At 29.6% G+C, this 13,984-nt stretch overlaps 1 protein-coding gene across 1 annotated transcript in view; it reads left to right on the plus strand.

The window, feature by feature from the left end:
- Positions 1–13,984, plus strand: part of LOC148279013 (uncharacterized) — a 103,121-nt gene that overhangs the window by 44,477 nt on the left and 44,660 nt on the right. The window lies entirely within an intron of this gene.

Genomic DNA, 13,984 nt, shown 5'->3' on the forward strand with positions numbered 1-13,984 from the left:
GACCACTACACCACGAGGCCGACTAAAATGTTTCTTTTAATCTGATGAAAACCCGTTTGTATAGCAATTTAAAAAGACGATTTTTTTAGGTTTAAAAAATGTGTTGATTTTAAATATCAAATTTATATTTAAAGCGTTAATTTTGTCGTTATTCATTATAATAGGTAGAGAAGAAAAAATGTGATTGAAAAAAGGTTGTTTTTATTTAGTATTATTTTATTCATTTGAATTATTATCGAAATTGACAAAGATTAAAAATATAACTAACAAAGTATACAAATAATAAAACACATGAAATATAAATATAAGTTATGATGTTTCTTCGTGTGTGTGTGTAGGTGGCTCTTTTTAGGGTGCGTTTTAATGTGTGTGCATATTAAAGCCAAGTGCCAAAAAGATATAAAATATAATTTCACCAATATGAAATAGAGAAACTAATATGAATAAAATAAACATTTGTGTATTGTTAAATTATTGCAATCAAAAGCGTCAATGTAGAGAAAGTGCGAATTATCTTAAAACATTTTTTTTATAGCTTTGTTCCTGCAATCTCATTATTAAAACTGAGTTTTTAGATAAACGTTATCGAATATCGTGAGATCAATTTTAATTATAATTCACTTGATAAATTCTTCCTTTCTGAAATATAAATTAAACGCAAAATTCACAATAAAATTAAGCGTTTGCTGTATTTATCAGGATAATTTGATAACAATACTGGTATCAGAACGAAACGCAATAAAGATACGTTTATTGATCCATTTTAAAGGTAGGACTTCCCAAATTACAATGAATTCCCATGTGAATTTTCAAGCTATCAAATTCATATCATATCTTATATTTTAACAATTTTTGGATAAGCATAACGCAAAAATGCAACGCCATGTATAATAGTTTTTTGGGAGATGCTTTAAAATAATTATTTTCATTAACATATTACAACAGATATGAAGAACATTTTACAGAAGGTAATAAAGAAGTCTAGGCACCTATATTACCTTTTCTAAAATGTTCTTCATCTCTGTTGTAATATGTCAATGTTAACAGCTCTCCATGTTGAATCCAGTCCTTGTATACAAAAGTTTAGACAAACTAAAAATATTGTTGAATTATTTTCAGTTAGGCTTAGACTAAACCTTATCTGCGTAATCTGTAAGATAGAAAACACTAGAATTAATGGTATAAAAAATCTTATTTGTATTAACGAATATATTACACATCGGTACAAAGTAATATTTTCGTACTTAGAAATTTGGCGAACCTACTTATTTTAATGGTAGCATAGTTAACATTGCACTTATTCTATAAATTTATGGTAAACAATAATATTTTATGGGCAATAGTGATGTTTTAATCGAGGCAAAAAATATATAAAAGTAATTTAGAAAAAAACCATTTGTCTTTCCTTCTTTATTAAATCACAATTTTTCAATAAATTGAATTTAATATTTAAACAAATACGACGCATTTTGTTCAATCGTATTTTTAAATAATATTTAACCAAGCGGATTAAGAACACGGTTTTGGGTATGAAATAGAACCAGAATACTTGACGAGTGTTTTCGACTAGATGGCTGCTCTCGGGTAAAAATCTTGAAAATGGAAAAAGAGTGGAGAAAATAAAATTTTGGTCCGTTCGTCTGCCGTGCTACAGGTTCCAGATTCGATTTATAAGAAGGTTGGCATGAAGTATTTGTTTTTAGGGTTTATTTTACTCTGAAGTTAGGTTTTTCTTAATTTAAAACTGATCAGCTCACCTTCTTGTAACAGGTGATCAACATACACTGTATTTGATCAAAAACAACAATTGGCAAAACAAAAGTCCGCTTTGAAAATATATTAATACAACTAGTTGATTCAAATCAAAGATTGATTTAATGATTCTAACAAAACGCCAACTCGATCAATTATATGCGATGACAGCCATTTTCAATCAATTTTCTCAATGAAAAGCTACCTTTTTTACCAAGTATTGGAATTTAATGTGTATTTAGAGAATTTCAGGAATCTCATTCCGAGTTCTGTTCATATATTATATTACGTTGATTTCAATCTGAGGTATGTAACAATATATTTATAGATCTACTCTAAAACATCAGGCTTCAAACCTGTCTTTGTTGCTTCGTTATTCTAATCTTTTAAGTGATATTAAAATGTATTTTAAATTATTTGTAGTGTTCGAGATTAAGTATTTGTGTATTATATAGATCCTAAATTATTTTGTTTTCGGAACGCCAGTCTTTAATTTTAAGCCTTTTAAAACCCCAATTTAAATTGATTGCCTATCAGTGCCGTGCTGGTTCCTCCTTATTCAAGTTATTCACATTCAACAAATTTGAGTGCTTCTTAATTAATATTCATAGATATTCAAATTTTTACTCTGGACGTCATTCGACACACAAAATTTACGAGTGCTCGTTTTTGTAAGATCGATTGAAGTCAAATGGAATTAATCTAAAAAACGACACAACGTTGCATCTTCAAATTTAAAATTTATATTAAGTTTTTGCATAGTTATAAGATTTATTATAATTGCGACCCGAATTGAGCGTCATTTGAATATATGCTCTTAATTGAATATTTGTTATCTCTGTTCATTTGTACTCTTAGATCAAGTTCAAGATTGAAAGACCACTTTTTAAAATATCAAACATCTTAAGGCTCCATTAAAACTTGGCATCGTTCTGTGAAGTTTCAAATCATCCGGCAATCATGAATTTGGTCCAGTTTTCCTTCTGCAACGGACGCTATTTTGTTTCTCGATCTTCATAAATATATCGACAAAATACTATGAATTGAAGTTCGTTCACTCTGTTCCGCGTCCGGGAAGCTTTGGTCGAATGACTTGACCGAACGTTTTCGAAACATAAAGTAGCGTGAAAAACTGCGAAGCGGTTTACCGTGAGAAGTCTGTCTCAGGTTATGGAAACGCGTTCGGTCACTTCGCTCGATCATGTTAATTTATGATTCATTAGTCTCTGATACACATTTAAGATCGGAATTCGACTGGCAATATAGAAGGCAATTTATAAAAAATATATATCGTTCCTTACACATTTAAAGATAAATTAAACCTTAATGTATTTTTTTTCGTTTGTTTCACTACTTTAGCAAATAATTTATATTTTAGCAGTACGATGATCGTGAAAGCTCTCGATGCAACCGATTAAATCGCATTTTTTGCCATTATTAATTATTTTGAAATTTATGCCTGACAGTTCGAGATGAAATTACACGATTGTTATTATTTAATTAAACTAGTTTTTTTTTTGCGTCTTGCAGCATTTTTATCGAGGGCGGATAGAGCTATAAATATATTTATCTGAACGCTGCAAAACTCTACCAGGTCTCTAATCTTACTATACGGAAATAAAATTTTATGAAATTCGATTGCATTTTTAATCTTTAAATTTTGAGGCAGTAAAAAAATTAAGATCACATCAATAAGGCGTGTGAAATTATATAAATTATATTTTTAACTACACCATACACATACAACTTGCATTTATCGTGGTTACGGGTTTACCTACATAGATAGATGTAACAAAAACTAACATTGGAAAATATACAAAGTACATTATACTATACTATTGGGGATAATATATAAATATTTTTTCTAATGTATACATTGCATATTCTATTATTTTGTGCTATTGCATATTATGTTATGTGGTATTTTTAAAAATACCAAATTAAAATATTAACTGTTTTTCTCCCAGAAGTTTCCCAGCAATGTTTTTAACTATACATTATTGATAATATACTGTTTATACTATGATACATCGCTTCAGTAACTTCAATACTTTTCATATTTAAATTATTTATTTCTTGTTTATTTGCTGCATACTTATGCAATCATTTCATGTCTAATTTTCTTGTATTATTACTTTTTTTTGCTAATTTCATGTAGACATATTTTCTTCACTTGTGTACAGGTGTTTTGGATTATGTTTCATTATAATGGTTTTTTATTATTATTTAAACTTTGTAAGCCGTCGAAATAAATAAATAAAGATGTAATATATTATTTTATATTTGTTTCAAATCTATCTTGTCTTTTAAACAACTGCTGTTGGAAACAAAAACACATTTTTGATATATTTTTTTACGCGCTTCTCCTATCTCCCATCCCATTAATGACAGTTTTAGGGGACTTATATTTGGAGTATATTAATCTAAAAAGATATCAATTTGAACCTTTCAAAACACGAAAAATTTCCAGACCAAACTTCAGTAGAAACATATCTACACCAACTCGTGTTTACAAGACTACGTATCATGTTTCGATATCTATTTGCATGTGGTACACTTACACGTATAACTAACTCTACTTTATCAGACCATATCTCAGTGTATTAATCTTCAAAGGAGGCGACATTAATTTATCTTCATTCCTCGGTCATGTAATTTATTGCCTTTATCAGTTTTAAAAATAAGGTAAAGTTTTTTATCATGAGGTATATCAATGCCCTGTACATAACTTGTTATTAGTGTTTATGTTTAGATACAAATTATTTTATTATTTATCAAAAAACACTATAAAGGGGCGAGTATAAACTGGGACATATTTTTAAATTCTGGTGTTTTGGTAAAATAAATTTAAATCGATTGTTCATTGAATGAATAAATGTAATTTTACGTATTTATTTATTTATATACGGCATTTCTGCCATTTACATATATGTGGTATAAAGAGTGCTTATAAATAAAAATATAAAAAAAACGAAATATTAATATACTCATACTGTACAAATTATAAATTACTTGAAATATATATATATATTAAATAAGTTATACACTAACAAAATACATTAATCAATCAAATTATAACTATTCCAACCCAATCTCCTGAAGATGATTTGCTCTTTTTGATAAAAATATCTTGGTAACTTTATTTTTTAAGTTAGGCAGAGATAAACTAAATATTTCAAAATATGATGCATATTCATTCCCTTTATTCTGTAATCTAACAATAGTTATATTGAGCTACTGTTCGAGAATTTTGACAATAAAATATTGTAGATATTCTGCTTAACCTAGGTGGTACATAGAATGAAATCAATTTCAGTAGATATCAAATCAAACATGGGTTTTATTATTTTATATAAAGTCGTAAGATCGGTCGATGTTCTTCGTTCTTGCAATTTAGTTAATTTAAGAGCGTCTAAAATAAACAAACTTATCGATTTTACCGAACGTTTAGGCTCTATATAAACGTGTACGCAGTATTTTATTTTATTTTATTTTATTGACATAAACCAAAAATTATACAAAAATGACCTAAAAAATATACAGCATATTCAGTAGAAAGTTTAAATAATAAAACATTCTACAGTCAAACAACAAGAAAATCATAAGTACTGTTTTACACAGGTAGTCAAAGTAAACAAAAAACTGTATATGAAATGCATGAATAAATAAATAGAATTAACATGTATGTATTGAAACACATTTTTCTTCTTATTTTTCAATATCCGCTCTTAAGTGGAGCATATGGACATCACCAGTTGCCTTTAAGAGACCGTACCGCCAGCATGTAGTCTCGCCTTCTACGTTAATCCAGCGCCCCTTAGTTTCGCCGAATAAAGTCGAAATATCATCATCCACGGCCCTCTAGGATCCCGTGAGTCCGCAGGTTTAAATAACAGGCAACTAGGGCTAAGGTTCTCCTGAGGCATGCGTAGCACGTGTCCAAGCCAGGTCCATCGCCGCATCTTCAAGACACTCGTTATAGGAGGCTTCTGCGTCCGTTCTCGGACTTCAATGTTAGTAATAATGTAAAAGCAGAACAATCATAAAAACTAATTGAATTAATGTTTTTGATTATTATGTCTTGGTATTAAGGTAAAGGTATTAAGTATAACTCATAAATACACTAACATATTACAACAGAGATGAAGAACATTTAAGAAAAGGTAATATAGAAGTCTAGGCATCTACAGGGCTTATGACCTGTCAATGGCTGGTTTAAGTGGCCACCTTACACACTGTGTAACATTCACCATTCTGCCTATATTTGAACAACTATATTCCTTCAATTATTTCATCTGTTGATGTTTGTGAAGTTAAAAAGCTGAAACCTTTATTTATGCAGGTGACATTCATCTTATTGAATTATTTCACCTACATACTAGGCAACGCCGGAAAATGTTATTTTTTCAATTTCTATACTTCTTCATGGACCAGGTAAAAAATAACATTTTCAGGCGTTGCCTAGTATGAAGGTGAAATAATTCAATAAGATGAATCTCACCTGCATAAATAAAGGTTTCAGCTTTTTAACTTCACAAACATCAACAGACTTCTATATTACCTTTTCTTAAATGTTCTTCATCTCTGTTGTAATGTGTTCATATAAACAGCTCCCCAGGGAGTTGAATCCAGTCCTTGTCTACAAAAATTTGGACAAACTCAAAATATTGTTCATAAATACACCTTTAAATTAGTTTTTTCTACTGCGTTAGGCCCATGGACGGTATTTTAAACATAAATAATCGGCGTTGTAAATTTATTTTATTAAATTTCTTTTATTGATAACTTAAAATGATTTATTTCAATACTTACTCAGTCTAGGTAGGTACAACTCAAAAAATAAAAATAAAAATATTTTAGTTCCAATACACGACACGTTATTTACCTTTTCCGATGTTTTGTCTTATGCGAATGTTTAAGATGATAGGCGGTGGCTGAGAATTTTGATGAATACGTTTTTGAGCATTGTTTTTCTGTCACTCTTTTATTAATGCCTCTCTGATACTGCGCAAAAAAGACAACCGCATATCGGACTGATTTATACCTAACTGAACGGATTCGGTTGTTTTTTTTTTTCAAAGAAATAGTTTCAGTGTTTTTAGCGTCAGTACCTTTTCCGTTTTTTTTATTTTTAAATATATCATATTTATATACCATACGTCCGAAGACGGCAGATGAAAATGCGCGCTTTTAATGGTTTTTGTATGGTCCCAGCGCCCAACAGAAACAATTTATTTAAAAAAACAATGTAATAGGGATACGCTAATGGTAAATATTTATATTGGGTAGAAAATTATCGCTCTAATGCCATAATCCAGAGAAAAAATACGGAAATACGTTTGTATGATGAAATGTCAGATTCCTCTCAAGGATAAATCTAGAAACCGACATACTTCTTCTGAAACGCAATTACGAATGTCTTACCTATTTTTTTTCATAACAACGTTCGATATTTATCTTTCTCCTGATGCTACATATAAATAGATTATGTATATTTAGTAGTCAAAATAGCCGGGTTTAAGATAAAACCAGTACAGAGATAACCAGTGGCGACATAGTATGATAACGGCCCCTGAACCAGTTAACCTTGGGTTCACATTGTTCTCTTCTCCTTCCCACTTCTTTTGTCCCTATCTCGGACCCATACCCTGTACCCTTCACTCTTTGCGTATCTAGAACCTACTCTTCGATCTTCTTCCCCTCTATTTATATATTTAAACTAATTTGGAGAGCAGTTTTGTTTCAAGGGATAAATCAGATTTTTCGTTCTGATTGAAAATATATATAATAAGCAAGTCATAAAAACATTTAAAATTGTTTGTAAAACTTTGAAGTGGAAGTTTATTTCTAGAAATGGAATTCCTTTTCTTAAATCAATTTTTTAATGCTTTGGGATTATATATATATATATATATATAGAATTCATTTCTTTCAAGACTTCTCGAAAGCGATGCAATCAGTCACTGATTATTCTTGATATGTAGATTTAAGTAATGCTTGGCTTTTATTTATATAACAATATTTGAGTTTGTCCAAATGTTTGTAGACAAAAGACTGGATTTTACCCCCTCGGGAGTCATTAAGATTAACAAATTACAACAAGGATGGAGAAAACCTTAAAGAAAGGAATACAATGACATGTTATAAGCCCTGTAAATGCCTAGACAGCCATATTCCTTTCTTTAAGGTATTCTCCATCCTTGTTGTAATTTGTTAATTTTATTTATCTAATAGATTATATGGATACGATATTATGTAGGTACCAAGGTACAAAAAGTGATCTATGTATGATTTAAATCCGTAGAGTTATTTAAAGTTAGTTATTTAAATTCAGAAAATCGTAAATGTTGTGTTAACTTAAGTTATTAGATTTAATTTCTTAAATTGATTTAACAATTTATGGTAATTTGACGCTGCATGTTGACCCAATTTTTTTCTCCGATATAACGTTGATTTTACTGTAAAAAATCATTTGATTTTGTCCTCATTTTTACTTAGAGAAATAATCTTCACTAAATTAATTTAAATACGGTGCAGCAAAACCCACATTTTTTAATTGACAATTATTTTATTTGCTTTGCAATAATATTGTTGTTGATTTCTGTTGTTTTTTATTATTTTTAACCTTCTATAGTTTTTTATTTGCCATTTGAAAGTCCCAATGTCCCAATTCAAAAAAGCCTTTTTGAAATTAATCTTCTGTTTTACGATAGTCATTTATCTGTCCACATCAAATCAAATAATCCATGGAGTAGGGTCCTAGAAAAGCAGTGTTGGTGATTATCGATCGACAACATGACTCATTTTATTCTTAAGATAGTACATAGACATTCAAATTTTTCTATGAAAATGACTTTTAAAATTAATATTTCTGTCTGTGATAAAAATCCAACTCATGACTCATTATGTCAAAAAGCAGATATTTTACGGACTCGAATTTTTCAAACAAAATATTTATGACTTCGCTTTGATTTGTCCCGATTCAAAGTTAAACTAGAGCCCTTTCGTTGAGTTTTTTTGATTTTTTTTACAATGTTAAATTTTTCTAGTAAAAACATTTGAGTTATTTCATATTCATAATTTATGTTTATTTTGGTCCAAAAACCATCCTCATTAGCCTATAGTGTACCTTGGACCAAATTAGTTATGCCCAGTGAATTTTTAAATCATTTCCAAGTGTTCCACATTAAAGCTTCCTTTGTTAAGATGATGTTAACGCGTGAGTTATGTACGTTTTTTGAATAAATAAGTATACATTAGATTCTAACGAGGCTATTTTAAAGTACAAGTACATCAAATATACAAAAAATAGCCGCTTCACGTTTTAGGTAAAATATTTTATAAATGTTATGCATTGATAGTTATATTTTTGGTCGATAATCAATCTATTTATACTTTATTCAAATAAAATATAAATATATTGTTTTCTATTTTGTTTTTAGTTAAGTTATTATATAGGTAATAATAGATTTCCCTAGCTCATACGAGAGAACGGAGCAATGTCAAATGTGTTAATTTTCCCTTTTTTGAAAAAATATTTTCCACCGACAAACGTTCATTTTACTTAAGTATAAGGCTTAACTTTTTAAATTATGATAAAGAATATTTGTTCCACAGTCCTAGAATCAATATCCAACGCCTCAAAATAAAAGGCCGTGTACACGTGGACAAAACAAAAAAATATGACAATATTGTCTTGTCCCAGCTCCGGGTACAGATTTGACCGCGCAGGACTGAACGCAGGGGCAATACTAAAATTTGGCCACAGTTAACATTATGGGGGAAAAAAATGAACGACGGTTTTTGTTACTAGTGGATTTAAGAAAAATACTTTTGATTTTATAACAAGGTGCGTTGGAATTGTAAAGGATGAAATAAATAATTAAAAGGATTTTTTTCTGTAGCCATTTTTGGTAGAATTTTCATTTTAAAGCTAGACGTATATGTCAATATTCTGTAAAGACAATTCAATACTCAGGTCATAGAGAGAATTTATATATATTAAGAATTAAATCGGTCCCAGGACGCTACCTTGTGGTACTCCAAACGACATCGGCTGACTGAAGCTTTTGCTCTCCTCTCCCCATTCTTTATGAATCTTTGTGTTTTGTTCTCTGTCTAATAAATAATCTTAAATCCACTTTAAAGCGTTTCCTGATATCCCTATTTCAGAAAGTGTTTTGATATAAAACGGTGTCAAAAGCCATAGATTAATCAAGGAACACCACCTGGAGTTTTTAAACTTTATCTAAGTACTCTGTTATAATTTGTGAAAACGCTGCCATCACTTCTGATGTTTTACGACTTTTTCGAAATCCACATTAGTTATTAGAGAAAATATCACTATTTTCTAAATAGCTATAGATTCTTCGTTTCACAACCTTCTCAATTATCTTAGAGATAACGCTTAGTGAGGAAATAGGCCCATAATTATTGATGGAACTTTTATCAACCGATTTGAATATTGGGATAATGATGGCTTGTTTAAGATACAAGCTGCTATTTATCGTGTGAATGAGAGGGAATACAATATTATTTTCAACAATTTTACGCATTTAGTAGAAATGTTATATTGACCCGAAGAACACTTATCTTTTAGATTGTTTATTGTGTCAATAAGTTCATTTAGTGTGTTGAGGAAATGGTCGATAGGTTATTTTTTGCTGCTTAATCTTGTTTTGCACAAATTAGTCTTACTAAAATAGTTTTGGCAAGATTAGAACCAACTGAAAAAATAAACTTTTTTAAATAATTTGACATCAATTCTGCTTGATTTTTAATATTTGGCGTTTCTTCATCAACACTGATTTCTTTCACAAAACTATTCGTATACTTGCTTTGCTAAAAAACTATTTTCTTACCTTTTCCTACTTCGTTGATCTTCTCTTGACAGTAGCTTTCTTTGTTTTTTTTTATTATGTTTTTACAAGTTTTTCTGTATCTCTCATAAAACATTTCACTTTGGTAGTGGTGGGGATTCTCAATACATTGTTTGTGCAGTCAGTCTCTTTTTAAGAATACAGCAAATAAGACTAATGGATATCGAAGGTTTAAATTTTTGTTTCTTACTTTGCATATCTTATAAATATAAAATCATAATTGTAAGAAAAATACATATACACATTTTTTTTAGTTCATATTTTAGTGTAACCCGTTATCATAGATTTAGAATATTATTACAAATTTTCTGAAAAAAGTTTTCATAATTTACTATTCTGATTCTAAGCACAACTTTTCAAATTCTCTATTTCACATAATTCTCTATGTTCAGTACAAAGATACACCAGTCATTGTGTTATATAGGAATTCTAATACTAAATGAATACGCAAATGACGAATTTCCATAATGACAAGATCCCATGTTAAAATGCAGATACCGTGCTGGCTTAAAGCCGTATTGTACGGCTCGGAAAGCTGATCACATTCTAACTTTGTAAATACTCCGTTAAAATTACATACATATTGGCTCTAATCTTGTGACTAACGATAAATTTTAGAACACACACGAGAATTTTCATTTCATTTTTACTCAGATTCTACGCGTCCACTATATTTTTAAATACAATTTATAAGAATTCAATAATTATTTTCAAGTCTAAGGACTCATTTATTTCAGTACTGAAATACGGCAATTTTTCCAAAAATAGTACGTATTTAGTCATAATACAAAAAAATGCTAATAACGTACGGAAGGTAATTAACAAAAACAATTTTCCATTAAAATATTACAAGTAATTTTACTATGTATAAAAGACTTGCTATTGAGCTACTTAATAATAATATTTGACTGATTTATAAAGCGCCGTTTTTGTGAAAAATCACCTAAAAGGCGTTTTACGATTTTACCATTTACTTCGTATTTTACGCTTTACAAACACTTACATATAAAATGAAAATGTAATAATAATAAAAAATACCGTTTTTCGTGATTTAGTGATTAAGATGCTTGACTCGCTCACATAAGGATCCGAGTTCGATTACCTATGAGAACACGAAAGTTTAATTTAATTTTTCTCAAGCCTCGCAGTGTTGTGCTTGCACCACTGTAATTGGGCCTCCTGACATCTTTTGGTACAAATAATAATAACTTTGTACAAAATATGTACAAAAATTATATTAAAAACAAAATTAAATATTTAAAAAAATCTCTGCTACATGAATTGAAAAAAACTAATTTAATAAATTGGAAAGCATTTGATTCAAAATCTGTTGCATAACGTGTAAAAAATTGCCTTTTATTTATACTTATTGCACATGCTCACATATTTTTTATTTTGAGATAAAACTGAACAAAACCAAACGAAACTTTTGAGTTTTTCGACCCGTGTAATACGGTCTTAATGAAAGCGATGATGTAGGTACACAGATTGGAGCTTATTGTCATACAAGCATAATTTGTATGTAATATTTCACTCGCGTAGGAAGACGAAAATACGTGAAAGATATCAACTTTTGTATTTTAAAAACACTTAATTTAATCTGACTGTCAACGTTGACATGTTTCTATGTATGAAAAAGAACTTCAACTAATAATAAAATAGTACTGACATAAATTATTGATTGTTTAAATACCAATATTAACGTCGTATACGCGAATGTTCATGTCACACGCCTGAGTGATAATAACGGCTCAAGTCCGAAATTGTCGTTTTCGAGCGTTCATAAATATTTCTCAATAACTTATTCGCACAATTAACTCCATATATATTTTTTTTAATATGTGACATTGCAAGCAAAAACGTCATTGTTTTAGTGAGTTTATTACACAAATTCTAAAAATCACATTTGCGCAATGATCTTAATGCCATTGTTATTTCAGAAAACAATAATACTAGATGGCAAAAATGAGTGAAGTTTAACTTGTGACTATGTTTTTTAAAAATAAAAATGTATCTAATAGGAAACATTGCCAAGAAAGAGTTAAGAATCAATAAAAAATATTTATTATTTTCGATTAAAATGTAATTTCAAAAATCAATAAATAAAAAAAAATAAAAAAATGGAAATCTACTGTCATGTGCAGAATGGTGAAATCAAAATATTAACACTAGATACTTAAAAGTAAAATAAAAATTGTTTCAAACTTATAATTGATAATGTACATAATGCGTCATCAATTATAGTATAGGAGAATCAAAATTGAAAAATAAAAAGTTTAATTCTTGTACAAAATATAAATGCATTTGAAAATTGAAGATAAAAACCATTACTAAATTACATCGATAGTGCCTGTCTGCTATCGCTTATTTCATTTTTGAATTTATTAATATTCTAATTGAATATATCACTCGCATTGACTCCGATTATGTTATTATACAAATTGCAAATTCTACTTTCACGATTTTTTGCTGCCTTATTGTTTACGTCAGTAAAATGACAACTGCTCGGGTGTTTCGTTGAAAAGTTCACAAGATTCACCAATTTGTGGAAACTCAAACATTGATACTATCTCACTGACGCAATATTTTGATTTGAATTTCTACACATCTGTAATCTTCAAATTATAATAAGTTACATATTGCCACGCAAACAGCAGTCTTTCAGACGTTAATCAGAGCCCAAAACATGATGATGTGTTGCAATGTGTATTTAACTTAATCTTTATATGGCCGCCTAACGCATCAACATACAGCTGAATCAAAAGAAGAACGATGAATGTGCCTTTTGTTAGCTGTGTGATTTACGAGCGAATAATTAATCTGTCTTCCGAAATATTACTCTCTCAACGAAATGCTACCGAGTATGCCCACATCAAATCACGCGATCCTACGATAAATGTTATTAATTTAGCTTGTAACTTTATAACGCACGCTTAAACAGTAGCTAACAGCTTGAAAAAAACACATTAAAAATATATGTACAGTTATTCACGCCGAATCACACCTATTTTATTTCATGTTTATTTTCCGCCTCGTGGTCTAATGGCCAGCTCATTTGCGTACCACGCAAGAAGTCTCGGGTTCAATTTCTCGAGTCCCGTGGCGCGGAAAGACGTAAAGATTCAAACCCAACTTGTTTCTAATTCGTGGTATTGATTTTTTATATTTTTTTTGTAACTTTTTTGGAATGGAAAAATTTTAAACTTTTTTTTTAAATGGGTGTTTTTACATTATATTGTAAAGTACCTGGAGTCGCATTTGCTGAGCAAGACTAATCCTATCTTATTGTACCAAAAACAATGATAAGCTGTGGGTGGTGAACTAATGGAAAGTGAATGACGATATAAGAGAAT

This window comes from Micrasema longulum, unplaced genomic scaffold (genome assembly GCF_059751315.1).
Source record: "Micrasema longulum isolate JH-2025_06_02 unplaced genomic scaffold, ASM5975131v1 h1tg000783l, whole genome shotgun sequence".
Classification (NCBI taxonomy): Eukaryota; Metazoa; Arthropoda; class Insecta; order Trichoptera; family Brachycentridae; genus Micrasema; species Micrasema longulum.